Genomic DNA, 14683 nt, shown 5'->3' on the forward strand with positions numbered 1-14683 from the left:
CACCATCCGGACCATTGCGAATATCACGACCATCCCACTGTACACACCAGTGGCGTAACTATTCGATGCAGTTCCCGGAGGGACCATGGGGGGCCTGGAGCATTTTTTTATTAGAGTCTTACAGAAAGAATTACATTACGACAAATCTTTTAAGGAAAATTTGACTTTTAAGGACAGTCGAATTAAATAACACAGGTGAAATTCTAAATTCTAGCTTGGAGGAGATAAATTACTCTCTCTTATAAGACACAAACATGTTGAATTGAAATAAAAAAATAAAGTAGTTCCATTTTTTTATAATCTTTTTGTCATAGGTTCCGTCCACCGCACAACGCGTTGAGCCTCGAAAACTAACAAGTAAGTTAATTTATACTTGAACAGTGATGGGAAGGCATGTACATTTTATTTTGCCGTTTTGCTAGTTCGGAGTGGAAGGTTCAGTTGAGTTTTTATTTGAAACGCACAAAAGTCCCAATTGTGGAACTTTGGCATACCGATTTGGGAAATGTTCTGAGGCTGAAATAGATCATAATATGAGCATTGTGACTATCCAGAGCTGGTTACTCAACACCGGTAAAGTCATTTCCAGCAACGTTTCGTTTCTGAATGATGGTCTTTCACCGGAGAGATACTGCAAGGATGTACTATATATGTGTTCGTACACGCTAATCTCCGAAACCGCCCAACCGATTTCAATGAAATTTTGTGAATGTGTATGGATAGTCCAGTCAGTGGGGAGTTTTACCTTGCAAAAGGTTAGGTAGTAGCGATTTTGATATATGTTGTTAAGATTGGGACTCTAAGGAAAAAAAAAAGTTTTCGACCTTGGGAGGGTCGAGCTCGACCCGCCATCTTGGATTGAAGGTGCCAAAATTTGTTTTTTTCAAAATAATTGTGAAGTGGTCGTTTTTACAACCAAATTGTCGAAAGCAAACTTAAAGACAACTAAATTACCTACATTTTTTGTTGCAAGTTTTTTTTTGTAAGTCTAATAGGTAACGAGTTACAGTGGCGGAAATGTGAATATTTTTCTGAAAAATGATGAAATTCTTAACTTTGTAATTTTTTCGGGTTATTCATTACATAATTATAATAATTTTGTTAATTCATTTCCACACCACCATGAGGTGGGGAACATGGTGCATTTTTTTATTGTGGTATCCCCAGTAGGTCTACTCCACAGATATACCAGCGATGGTAGATTTCGAAATTATATTACATTACTATGAATTATGTTACTATAAATTATGTTACTTAATAACAGTCTTCGTCATCAATGTCATCATCTAACTCATTGCCTGTGATACTGAGATTCTGGGCTTCCATTGACAAAATCTCTTCTTCTTCGTCCTCGACGTCGATGTGAACCTCTGGCGAATTTCGGCATGTTTGACCATTACAGCACCCACATACAATAGAACACTTCAATCCAGCTTTCATGTAGCTACATGCAACGCCGCATCCTTTTTTACAATAATTGCATGAAATAAATTTTAATAAAGTCTCTGGTGCTGGTTTCTTTGTCATTCGTACTGGAACAAGCCCGTTGGTGTCACGTTTCCAGCCCCAGTTTCTGGATTTTTTTGGATTCCATACCATTTTTGGACTTGATGGTACGTTCTAAATGCATGGTACCGTGCAGCGTCGTTCGTTGGTGGCAAAGAGGCAAGATTGAATTTGCTTTTTGCTGTCGACTTTGCAAAACGTTTGTAGCGGACTTCTTCCAAGGTTTCCTTATCCATGTCACCCCCGTACAAGCAACAAGAAAGCGTGTTCCTGCAACTGCTATGTCTTCTGGTGTTGCATCATGTTGTTTGAAGATTCCTATCATGGCATTGAGTCTTGTGTCGTTTTGCACAAGCGAACAAAATTTTGTTTTTCCTTGGTTGAAGAAGGACGATGTTGTATCGCAGCCGCTAAAGGCATGAAGAAACAGAATATTCTCAGCCGCCTCTTTGTATTTCACACTATTCGCGGAATACAGTCTTTCAAAAGTTTTGCCTCTCCCGGGTTTGCGAAGATATATACTACTTTTGGGTGGTGCTAATGCTGTCAGCAAAACTAGGAGATCAACGTCTTCGCCAATAATGAAAACAGCGTCATATGATGAACACAAGGAAATCGCAGTATTGACAATCAACTCATCAGCATCTTCTTCAGCCTGCTTAACTGTAAAATCATCCTGTATAAATTGCTTTGTAAGCATCGAAATCAGACGGAGTTTGTTATTTTCATTGGCTAAAAATCTTTCTTGTGAAACTTGAACTGGCATTGTTTCACCGAAAAGAACATTTGCAGACATGAGCATCCAGGCAACGTCCTGTAACCAGGACTCAATCAGTGTTGCCAAGTCAGCTGTAGACTAGGATCCCACTATAACAAATCAACGTCATCGAGCACACGGATGATGCTATATAAGTATATTGTAACGTAGAAATACGTTAAAATGATATTGTGTAATATGTTGGTACAAAATTTATAAAGAAAACTGGGTATTTACAATTTTTTGTCAAAATTTTCTTCTTTCAACCGCTGTAACTCGTTATCTATTAGACTTACAAAAAAAAACTTGCAACAAAAAATGTAGGTAATTTAGTTGTCTTTAAGTTTGCCTTCGACAATTTGATTGTAAAATCAACCACTTCATAATTATTTTGAAAAAACCAAATTTTGGCACCTTCAATCCAAGATGGCGGATCGAGCTCGACCCCTCCAAGGTCGAAAACTTTTTTTTTTCTTTAGAGTCCCAATCTTAACAACATATGTGAAAATCGCTACTACCTAACCTTTTGCAAGGTGGAGCCCTTTTTTATCCCCCACTGACTGGACTAGGATGGTTCCAGCTTGAAACATACCCATATTTTGAACCCAAAAATATCGGTAGGTCGAGATTTTGGTCGAGATCTAAAAATATTTTTTTCAAAGAAAATTATTTTTTTCAGTTTTTTCATCCAAAAATTCGCACAACCACAAATTTTAATTTCTCTACATGGAAGGCTATATATGGCAGGAAAACATCACTAGTTATTTATTTAATACTCAATAGAAATATATTTTCACTTTTACATATTACCTACTTATTTTATTATTTGTCTAGCCAGCTCTCGAACCCTCAATTTTGAACCGAGTTTAACAGCTCGGCCATAAAGAACGCACGTATTTTTGATGTTCGAGATACTTATTTCCAACTTATCTTCGATAATTAATTTAAATATTCATAAAAAAACATCATGAAATCTCGAGGTGGTACATTTTTTTCCGGGGGGTCCAAAGTGTTAATTTCCGCCACTGGTTTATAGCCTCCAGTCTACAGTCTACTGTCTCCAGCCGTTCCCCGTTAGAGCAGCCATAAAATATAATGAACTTAGCCTTCATAAAAGCTCGCAACGGAAGATTTCATCTCGTGTCCTGTACCCAAATGCTCGGCGCAGTATTGTGAATGGCGGCCCAGAACACACTAGCGCTACACTAGTACAGTACTACCCGTCACTCTTCTGTGTTATGGGAAACAATAAAACTGCGAGCAAAGGAACTTCTTCAGAAGTGATCAGTATTTCAGAGCGGGTTCTAAACGCTATAGTACCTATATACAAGGACTCTTACCATTACACCAACACATTTCGACATGGAATATTGCAATCATTTTATTTTATTTGCGTTATACGTTAGGTTTTTTTGTAGTTTCTACAAAGAAATACTAATATTTAAAGAGTTTTTTCTTACTGAACGACTGAAAAATATGAAGCAAAAAATATGGCATCTGGACTTATATTTCGCAGTTAAATATATAGTTTAATGCTCCGTAGCTCGGTATAGGAAAATGTTACATGACAATATTATTTTAAGAGCTCTAGACAATAAACGCTTTAAAACATTGCATGCTGACAATGTTATCTTGGGAATTCTAATAAAAATGTATGCTACATGCTGTCAATGTTATCTTATGAGTGCTAGATAAGAAACGCTGTAAGATGCATTCTAACAATGCTGTCTAAGGAGTTCTAGAAAAGAAAAGCTATGAAAAGTTGCACACATACTGACAATGTTAAGCCATGAATACTGACAATGGAATTCTAGACAAGAAAAGCTATGAAAAGTTGCACACATACTGACAATGTTAAGCCATGAATTCTGACAATGGAATTCTAGACAAGAAAAGCTATGAAAAGTTGCACACATACTGACAATGTTATTTAAGGAGTTTTAGACAAGAACATCCATGAACACTGACAATGTTATAAAGAGTTCTAGACAAGAAAAGCTATGAACACTGACAATGTTATCTAAGGATTTCTAGACAAGAAAAGCTATGAACACTGACAATGCTATCTAAGGAGTTCTAGACAAGAAAAGCTATGAAGAGTTGCACACATACTGACAATGTTATTTAAGGAGTTTTAGACAAGAAAATCCATGAACACTGACAATGTTATAAAGAGTTCTAGACAAGAAAAGCTATGAACACTGACAATGTTATCTAAGGATTTCTAGACAAGAAAAGCTATGAACACTGACAATGCTATCTAAGGAGTTCTAGACAAGAAAAGCTAGGAAGAGTTGCACACATACTGACAATGTTATTTAAGGAGTTTTAGACAAGAAAATCCATGAACACTGACAATGTTATCTATGGAGTTCTAGACAAGAAAAGCTATGAACACTGACAATGCTATCTAAGGAGTTCTAGACAAGAAAAGCTATGAAAAGTTGCACACAGACTGACAATGTTAAGACATGAATACTGACAATGTTATCATTGGAGTTCTAGACCAGAAAAACTCTGAAATTTTCTAAATAAAGTGAATTTATATATATTTTTCAATTATTTAAATCTTGTGTACGTGATTTCGTCGATTTTCCAAGGTACAAACGGTGAAAAAAGTCTCGTATATATTGCCAAACTTTTTATACAATATTTAGTCAATTTGTCAACTAACAAACAACGAAATATGACTGAAATTATAATTAAATTAAAGCGATTGCTGAAATTACGGTTACACTCCTTCCCCACACTCAATAAATACAGGCGTTCCACAAGGATCGATTCTGTCTCCTGTGATGTAATTGTTGCACCTTAATGACCTTCCACCGCATGTCATGTTCAGCTTACAGCATAATATTGCTACACGAATGACATTAGGCACAGGATACAGCCCGTGCAAGCTTTATCTTTGACAAGCTCAGGGTGGTGAAACACTATTGGCACGTCAGGAATTCTATTACTGAATAAATCGATTCTGAAATGACCTGCAAGGTGTGATGTGTCCTTCTTCCTACATCAGGGATACCTTAAATATCTAGCTTCAATCTATCCTTACCCTAAAAATATCACTCATAGACCAACTATTGTGAAATAAAAGAATTGATTTGTCACCCAAAATTATTTTTCAATCAATCAATTAATTTTTTTTCAAGAGACAAACACACATCATACAAGGAGAAAAATGAATATTGCTTATTTATTAAGGATCTCTTCAAATTATTCGTAATCCGATTAAAAACGGGATAGCAGGCCCTTAACGAAAGGATTGATGGGTTTTCTTATAAACTTTTAGTAATATACGAATGTATTATTACGATGTCGGAATACGTGTTCATAAAAATCCATTTTTTTTGCATTTTATCACAATATATTTTTAAGGCAAACGCAGGTGCATGATCACGTGTTGATTTTACTAAAAGTTTGTCAGGAAACAGCCTAAAACCGGATTGCCAATAATTTGAAGACATTCTTAAAAATTATAATCATTAGCTATGCTAATTTTTTTCCGTTTAGCCAAATTGTAGCCTTTAAAAAACAATCCAACAATTGGAGACTGTCCAATTTGACCAATGAACGGATAATCGCCGTATAATAATATTTGGCTAATTTATATAGCGCCGTTTTCGTGAAAAATCATCTCAATGGCGCCGTATGTTAGTTGTAAGCAGCTAGTTCTAGGCCATTTTTTATTTATTTTTATTAGGTAAATCTTTATAAGTAAGGTTTACATCATATAAGGTTTGAATGTGCCTGTCTCACTGGGGGTATCCTGTGTCGAGACAGGCTAAGTTGTGTGTCATATAGCAGCTTTATGTATTAAGACACGCGTGGTCATGAATAGGTATTTGTTTGATTTAACTAATTATAAGTGCTAGATGTAAATCACAAGTTATATAAATCAGTACTTAGTTGCTAGCTATAAGTCTTATTTGTGTTTTAAGTCACTAGTTATAAGTGCTTATTTGTAAGTCACTAGTAATTATATTTATATTTTTTTTAATTAATTTTATTTCAGTAATTTGTACATTTAAGTTTACAAATTACTAATTAATTTGTTACATATAAGTATACTATATTTTTTCTTGCTTGATGTGGCTCCTACACAACATCTTGAACTTTCCAATTGGGGCAGTCTTTAGGTTTTCCGGCAGCGCATTATAGTATTTCATCCCATTATATAGTATACTATTCTGAGAAATTGCCTTGTCCTTTTTTGTTAGTCTGATTTCATTGCACGTCCTTGTTTTATGTTCGTGTATGTCCTTGTTGTATACAAGATATTTGAAGAATATTTGGGTAGCAGGTTGTTTACTATTTTGTGTACAATCATCGTGTTCAAGGTCAACATCTGTTTCACCGTTAGCCAATTTAGTTCTTTTAACATTTTATTTACTTTTGAATATTTATTTCGTCTGAGTATTAATTAATCTTAGATGTAAGGTATTTGTTTTAAGCCTGATTGATAAGTTTAAAGAATTCAATTGTAAAGCGTCTTTGGTGTGATTTTCCCATGAAAATGTCAGTATATAAATAATACAATAATACAAGTATTTTTGATTGAGTGTGATTTATATCGATTTGAAGGGACAAAGCCATTTCAAGCAACGTTTCAATTTTGAATGGTGTTCTTTCACCAGGGCGATACTGAGAGTATCTTTCACTCGAGTCCGTCAAACCTATGCTGTATATATATATGTCTCAAGGAAGACACTGCATTTTTAGTTACCATACCGCTGTAGTATATTTCTAGTTTTCACAAAAGACCTTTTGGCCCCAATGAAATTGGGAATCCGTTCAAAGAAGAATTTCGATATCCGAAATTGTTTTATCATTTTCAACAGAAGTACCCAAGGAAATAATGTGTGTACTATAGCCACACACTTTTATCTATCGATCTCTTCAGTAATCTTCACTAATCAAACGATAAAACCAAAATAAATATATGGTGAAGATCGCCTGTATTAATCAATCAATGTCAATCTCCTAGAAGTCTTCAACAAGCATCTACGTCCTTTTCGCTTAGCTTATCGAAGTGTCGTTTAGAATTTTTATTTTATTTATTATAAAATACAAGATAATTATTTAAATTAACATAATAAGTACACCTTACAAATTATAATTAAAACGTATTTAACTTTACGAGAGTCTAAAACTCGTGTGTAAAGAGAAAAAAATTAAAAGTTAAAAATTAAAATACATATGTATATGAGAATAAAAAAAATTGTTGTACAAATAAAGTGAAGAGATTTTTTTTTACATAAATAATATAATATGAAACGAATACACTAAAAAGTGATAATACATGAAAGTAATGAGATTTTTAGTTTCTAATTAGTTAAATCATTTAAGATAGTAAAGTTTATTTTATTTTTAAATTTATTATAATCCGGTTCTAACCTTATCTCTGTCGTTAGTTGATTAAACCACACAACTCCAGTGTAAGTGTAGTAGTGTTGTGCAAAGCTGGTGTGCATTAATGGAGTGCATAAGCGACCCATTGTATCATTTGTATTTTTCATCTGTCTGTAAATTTGTTTGTACGTTCCGTGTCCTTTTCAAGGTGGCGGCCATTTTAATGGTGCAGTAAAGATTTGGACTTTCTTATCAGCTTTTTTTTCAATATCAGCGACTTAAAAGCAACACGTTTTTTTTTCTATCTGCACAGACATACTAAGCCACAGCAACACGTAGGGGGGTTCAGCTAGTATCACATAAAATATATGTCTTATAATTAAGTAGTTAGGTATTTAAGTGTTGTTGTTTTCCCACAAACAGTTCTCCAACTCTCGAGATTATAAATAATATGTTCTTTGTGATAAATCAGGGATTTATTAATACTTCACGTATTACAATGGTGACTCGATAGTCGACCTAACTGAAAGCTGGCTAATTGAGATCTGAAACAGTAAGTTTGTCTGGGAGCATTCCCACTGGCCCTGGCGACTACTGGCCACTGGCTGCCATCTTGTGGACTTCCACGCAAGTTCTATGCACTGCCCTCTATGAGTGCATCTGTGAAGCTCTTACTTCCCAACAAGTGCCTACTTACAAATCTAATGATTTCAAAGGGAATTTTTATTTTGATTTATTAAAAAATAGAAAATTAGAAACATACTTTTTTGGAAGCGAGGTGTACTGTTCACGAAACTACCAGTTTGATTCAAGCTTTATATCTTCCTCTTTCAATATTGTAACTTTCAACACCATAGCAAATGTCACAAAATAGTAAAATTTCCTTCATGAACTTTTATACTTATATGTACCTCAAATTTGTTAATAAACCTTATATTCAGTATTCAGAATAACAATATTGAAATAAAAATTATTCGCGTTTCCTATTCTCTAACCGAGAAAAGGGAAAAGAAAAAATATATCTATAATCTGATTATTAATTACTTCAGAATTGTGGTAGGTATTACCTGCCTAAATTATCAAACGTTCCAATATTCCCCCGTCTTTAGTCGAAACTTGCAGCGCTTGAAAACTGAACGCGGAGCTTAACTATTTGAATCCTTGTTATATTATTACATCAAAGAAAACGCCAGGCAAAGTTTTAATCGGAAAGGAGACAACTTTTTGTGGTTTCTTATTCCGGTCGGCAGCGGGACAGACTATAGCGGAGCACAAGACTGGCGTACTATAGTCAGCTGCAGCGAACACTTGTGGCGCTTGCGACGAACGCGAGTTAAATTTTCAGGGACGCGCCAAGCAAAAAATAAGTAAACAATAATCAATGTATATAATAAATTCTACAATGAAGGTGCCGCTAAAACTCAGAAACGATTCCCGGTATGATCAAGGGAGTTATATAGCGTGGTAGCCCTCTATCCCCCATCCGTGAAGAAGGTTCCTGTTTTTACCTGAAGGGCGTGCTTTTGAAGATATAAGGGATGGAAGTTTCGCCCTCTAGAAATTTCTAGAAAAGTCCAGAACATTCGAGAGAATTCCACAACATCCCGGAACATTCTGTAATGTTGTGGAATGTTCGGGAATAGTCTGGAACGTTTGGGAACATCCCGGAACATCACAGATCATAATAAATAAAAACGGGATTATAGGCCATTTCCTGATAAACTTTTTAGTAAATTCGTAATCCTGACAATATATTGGTATAAAAAAAATTCACTATCCCCGTCTGTCTGTTTGTGCGCTTAGTTCTTTTAAAGTATGCAATGGAGTTTAATAGGGTTTTCACTATCATTTAGATAATTTCTTCTGGAAGGTTTATGTATATAATATGTATTGAAAGTAGAGAAAAGCCAAGCAACGCCGGATGCACGTCAGCAAGTCATTATTATTTATTTATTTATTTAACGTCCAGAGGGCTTTTACATGGTTGGTAGTATAATTTTAATTTGACAGATACTTTGAAACATAAAAAATAAGAATAAAATTACATTTGATAAAAGCTATGCAACAAGTCATACAAACACAAGAAACAAAAACAGAAAATTACAGCTATTTGTAGGTTTACATGATGTGTTTAGGAGTATTGTTGAAATAAATGTTTTAAATGATCCACAAAACTTGCCAAGTTGGTATTGAATATGTCAACATCACCCAAGTAATGATTTCCCATGGTGTGAAGTCGTTGTATCGGAGAGTGGGCAATAATTATAAACTTTATATGAAAAAATTTCCACTACGGGGACAAAAACCTTCAATCTACAAATTAAAACAGGTCAGTCTGGGGAGATTGGTAAATGCAGATAACTCCATTAATGGAGGACTGAATGCAGTTGGCGCTAACAAAAAATTGTCCAAATAAGCGAAGTTGGCAGTCCACAATGGAGTGCTGGTACCTACCCTGATGTACGGAAGTGGGGCATGGAACTGGCTCAGAAAGGATGAAAGCATATTGAATGCTGTTGAAATGAGATCCCTGAGGCGTATGTGTGGTAAAACCATCTATGATCGTGTGAGAAATGTGGAGAGCGTAAGGAGGATATATAATGCAAATGAGAATAGTAGCAGAAGTCGGGGACGCCCGAGGAAGACATGCCACGATCAAGTGAATCAGAATAATAGAAGATTACTTATGAGACGATGTATGAATGTGAATGAGGCAAGAAGTGTGTGCCAAGACCGAGTTGTTTGGCGGTCCGTCTTCTCTGCCTACCCCTGTGGGGAAACGTTGTGATGGTTAGTTAGTTAGTTAGTTAGTCAGTCTGGGGAAGAGCAGCATACAAATCAACGTATTACTTACCAATAAGTAGGTAGCGAATGAACAGTGTTTTCTAAAAATAAGTGGTTTATAAGAAAAAAATACTTTGTGAAATGTTAAATAATCATTTTAGTGAAACTTAGATGCACATATCCCGTGAATTAGCGCAAGTGCGTTCTTTTTTAATGATAAACACAGAAATATATTAATCTACTGAGAATGTTAACGATAAATGGATTTTATGTACCAGCTCTAGCAGTTAGCGATGTAGGTAATTAATAAAAAAGCAAATATCTAGTTTTTTACTATTTCGGGGAATAAAAATAAACTTTAAAATTAAATGGATATCAGAAAAAAATAAAATAAAATTAAATGGATATCAGAGCCACACAGCAATGATAAACTGCGACGGGTTTAGTATATAGTGTGTGCCTAAATGTCATACACAGTGCAAATTGCATAGTTTTATTGTAAAACCTGTACGTACATACCCTGTAGATGCACTTTCCCCAACTGGCCTTACATCTTTTAGTCATAAAAGTCATACATTGTAAAGTATATCAAGTATCTAACGAATATACAAAATAGTAGAATATTCTACACTAATTTTTTTTATATTGGCATATCGTTGTGCCTAAAAAGCTTATAAAAATGGTAAATCAAAGTCGTCCCGCTCCGAAAGGTGACTTTAAACACCTTTTTGCACTCCTCAAACATATATATTAATAGATTTTTTACATGTATTTCGATAGTTTAACCATGTGCAATAAATGCATAAGATTTTCAGATACAATTTGTTTTATAATTTATTATTGAAAATACAAAATGAAACTGATCAAAGTCACTCCATTTTACGGTACCGAAGATTGTAAACAGACAGATTTTTAAAAAACAAAAATGTAATTTCAATGATTTATTTGAAATTTTTAAATGAAAATTCTTCAAAATAGTTGAAGCTGACTGTACAACCAACACCTTTACAGCATGCAATTACAAATACAGCTCAGTGTTCCGCTTGTGTGAGAATAGGGTTTTGAATTTAATTTGTTTTGTGCTCGGTATTAGTGAGTCTTTACCCTAGTCTACCCTCCCGCCTCTAGGGCCGTGTTTACCCCCTCTGGCATTGGCCACTAGCCAGCAACTACTGTATGGGCTAGAAGGGCGGAAGTAGGTACTCTAAATGGGCCTTTAGTTCGTAATCAATTTGTCAATCATGTCAGGATGTGAGCTGACCAAACACCCGAAGTACCTGCCCCTCCCCTTCCTGTTCTCCACCCCTCCAAGACTTCCACCTCATTCTACAGGGCGTGTGAACCTTAAAAGTAACACAAAACCAAACATATTGGTTCATTAAAGTATTTAACAAAAAGAAAATGCATTATCTCGCAGTCGAAAGATTGAAATAAACATTGCTTTTTATCTTTTGTTGGTCTGCACGGAGCAAATTCGTCTTCCAGCAAGTTCGCTCCATGAGTGTTGTGAAAAACATTTTTCAAACACTTTGAGGCAGTAAGCAATATTTTCAGTAGGGGCTCTTGTGGACTTTGTCACTAATAATTTAATCAGCTATAAGAATATTTAAAAAATATTTTTTCTGACTTAATGTCCGGGTTAAATCTTCCCCATAGGAATAACTAAACCCTTCCACACACTTTTCCACAAATGATCATCTAGTCAATCAACATTATGCAAGTGCATTATATAACCAAAATAAATACAAAACAATTCAAGAACAACACGTCAACTCACCAGAGATCAAATGGGAAAATAATTCACCGACTCCAGATGTTTTCATATCATATTTAATATATAGATAGTTTTATTATTAATTTAATGTACCAATTGATAAAATCTCACAATTATTTTTAACAAAACAAGTACGTCACGTAAAAAATTACAGCAACATTTTTGCCACAAAATGAACGATCTTCGCTTGTTTCGCGAACGTTTTTAAAAGCTTGAACAACAAGCTTACATAAAGTTGGATTGTTAAGTTCATCTCTATATTTTGTGACGGGATGCCTTTCAGGCTTGTTATTGGCGCTAAAATTAACAAATTGCAAACATGATATTGAGCATTAACTTTGTGCTCTGTTTTATATTGCAGTGAACTTGCATTTCGAATTAGGCTTTCTTAGCCAGGCATCGGAATTTTATGTGGAATTGCATTATGTAATTACTATTAGTTGGTGTTAATCTACAGATTTGTTAATCTACAGATTAGAATTAGGTATAAGTGGGCTAATGTATTGGTATTATATTTTTTTTATAATTACATTTTACATCTTACCAGTGAAGTTTCCATATAAAATTCAGTCTTCAGTAAATAAAATTCAATATCGATGGGCTAAAGAGATCGTCAATATTGCAGTATTCTTTCTCTGCAAGTGAGTGGAAAAAGTCAGGACGAGTAAGGAGACAGGAAGACAAGGCACGAAGAAATTAATCAAATACTTGCTTCAAACTTTATTTAAAACTAGCGCAAGCACTGGAAAATCATGGCACTTTTTTTTAAAGTTATAAATTTGGATTTCTCCTATTAAGACCAAGTAAACAAAAAATAAGTTAAAATTAATTAAATCCAAACAAAATTAAAAAATAACATATTATTTATAGTGTTTTTACAGTGGTAAATAGTATTTTTACAGTGGAATAACTTATTTGTTTTAAACCTTAAAATTTAATATTTAATCATTGAAGATAATATTATTTTTTTCTGTTTCACATGTCTGAGAATTATTAATATTATCTTCAATGATTGCATAAAAAAATTACCACGGCTGAGAATTGAACCCCGATCAACTGCTTGGAAGGCAACTATGCTTACCATTACACTGCTAACTATTGTAAGAACGGCGGCATACATTCATTACATACATGTGTACTGAAAATAACAAGTTTTATTTAGTTTTCATTTTTAGAATGTTACGTACGTGTTCACATCACTACCGAAATTGAGACTTTCTTTAAAAAAAAAAAGTTTTTCAAGTTTTGAAAAAAAAAATAAAACGAACATTCCCGATTACGAATAACCGGACATCATTTGAAGAACTTCTAGTACCGCGTTATTACCGAAATATTTTATGGAATAGTGAAGGAATAAGTTAATCGATGAAGAACCTTCCAAAAGTCAAGGAAGTCTTGTTTTAATTTTTCGCGCAATATGTGCTGAAAACGTAAAATCTACAATTTTTATTAATTTATCTATTAACGTCCTTTTAGGGACTTTTACATATGAATATTAAAAATTATACATAATTAAACAGCCTCAGTAACAATCTTGTGTATTTCCTCTGACTCGTTACAATTATTTCCCTCCGTAAGTATTCTGGGCAATGAGGAATACATATATTATGGTAGTTAGTACTAAAATTTCTGCACTGAAATAAATCCTGACTTCTAGTATTATGTAGTGGAATCCTAAAGCTTATCAGTGAAAGGAATTCTGGAGTATCAATTGCATATACGTACGTACCAAGATGTTTTTGGTTACTTTTGTATCTATTTATCTGTATTTTGGAATATCGCTACAGATTAACCTGAATGTTCACGGTACAGCCTTGAGTCTAGAAGGTCAGTATTTCCGCCTGAACTGTCCACTTCCTGTCCCACATACAGCCTGCCGTACATCCTCCCCTGGTAGCGGATAAGACAAGGGGTAAGGGTGGGGTGGAAGGTGGCGGGGACAGCCGATTAGCTCTATTAATATCTCCCACCCCCTCCCCCCTGACGCAGACGTGGAATATATTCTCGGCAGAAGGGTTTCTCGGATACAGCGTGCGATCTACCTGCTGGGGGTATGTTTAAAAGGGAACATTTCAATGGATGGATTCTTTTGTCATAATCTGATTTATTCGTCCTTGTTTTTTTTTTCATATTAGGTGTTTTCCGAAATAACGAACAAATCAGCAATCAATATAACTATAACACGAGTATTACGAGTAACTAGCACAGACCCGTGAAAAATCACGGGATAGAGGCGCTATTGTGTGCTTATCTTGTCAAAACGTGTTCCACTATTACAACGCGAGTAGCAGTGCGCGGGCACCGGATTCAGCAGTTTCCAGTCTTCCGGCGTTCGAGTGTTGGAGATTAAATTGGACTAATTGGAGGTAAAAAGTGAAACCAATTTTTTCACTCGGTCTCTCGTCTACTATGGGGATAGTCGGAATTCTCGACAAATCGGTTACATTTTTTTAAATTTCCAATAAAATAATTTTATGTTAAAAATATTATATTGTATCTACTTCATCGAT

Source organism: Hesperophylax consimilis, chromosome 6, assembly GCF_061612785.1.
Source record: "Hesperophylax consimilis isolate HC1 chromosome 6, BYU_Hcon_1.0, whole genome shotgun sequence".
NCBI classification, from domain to species: domain Eukaryota; kingdom Metazoa; phylum Arthropoda; class Insecta; order Trichoptera; family Limnephilidae; genus Hesperophylax; species Hesperophylax consimilis.